The sequence below is a fragment of the Pygoscelis adeliae genome, unplaced genomic scaffold, assembly GCF_000699105.1.
Source record: "Pygoscelis adeliae isolate BGI_AS28 unplaced genomic scaffold, ASM69910v1 Scaffold207, whole genome shotgun sequence".
Taxonomy (NCBI): domain Eukaryota; kingdom Metazoa; phylum Chordata; class Aves; order Sphenisciformes; family Spheniscidae; genus Pygoscelis; species Pygoscelis adeliae.
This window is the reverse complement of record NW_008825160.1, coordinates 1,106,115-1,106,990: the sequence shown is the minus strand read 5'-3', so window position 1 is coordinate 1,106,990 and position 876 is coordinate 1,106,115. Positions and strand designations below refer to the sequence as shown.

At 38.8% G+C, this 876-nt stretch overlaps 1 protein-coding gene across 1 annotated transcript in view; it reads right to left on the bottom strand.

Annotated features, from left to right (window-relative positions):
• The window catches only part of MKLN1 (muskelin 1, intracellular mediator containing kelch motifs), an 86,267-nt gene that overhangs the window by 26,217 nt on the left and 59,174 nt on the right, over positions 1–876 (bottom strand). The window lies entirely within an intron of this gene.

Below are 876 nucleotides of genomic sequence, written 5' to 3'. Positions count from 1 at the left end.
AATGTCCCTTTGGCCAGTTTGGGTCAGCTGTCCTGGCTGTGCCCCCTCACAGCTTCTTGTGCACCTCCTCGTTGGCAGAGCATAGGAAGGTGAAAAGTCCTTGACTTAGTATAAACACTGCTTAGCAACAACTGAAACGTCAGCGTGTTATCAGTTATTCTCATGCTAAATCCAAAACACAGCACTGTACCAGCTACTAGGAAGGAAATTAACTCTATCCCTGCTGAAACCAGGACACAAATGCAATTTTATAGAGCATGAAAAAGGAATCTTTATGAGACCACAAGCCTGGATCCAACACAGTTTCAGCTCGAGAGTGGCCAGGCAGATTTTACATAGTTAACTACTGTAGCCTTGCCTGATCAAGCTGTAACTTCAGAACATTAAAACAGCAATTCATTTTTCAAGTTTAATATCAAGAATTAACAGTCTCCACATCTAAAACCCATTAGATCTAACTTCACTGTTAAAAAAAAAAAACAGGAACAAAAGACAGACTGTAAGAGAAACCATCCAGGTACCAGCACATTACTAAACTCAGAACAGGCAAATGGCAAGCAGCAAGCCAAGAATAACAGGTTTATTACTTCTTTCAAGTTTGCCAAGTGGAAAGTCCATAAGAGGAAGATTATTTTTCTTTCAAATGGTTGAGAAAACAGCAAAGGACCTAAACTTCCATGACCTGTGCTTACAGAAACCTGTATTCTTATTTTTACCACAGACACATACTTGAAAAAGCCTCTGGTACCTGTGCAGAATTTTGTGTGGCAATATGTTTTTGACCAGATTTTAGAGAGCCATTCAAAACAAAAATGAAATCGAAAGCTCTGAAAGCACAGTATTCACTATAAAAATTCTGATCTTTATTTCTCTTTC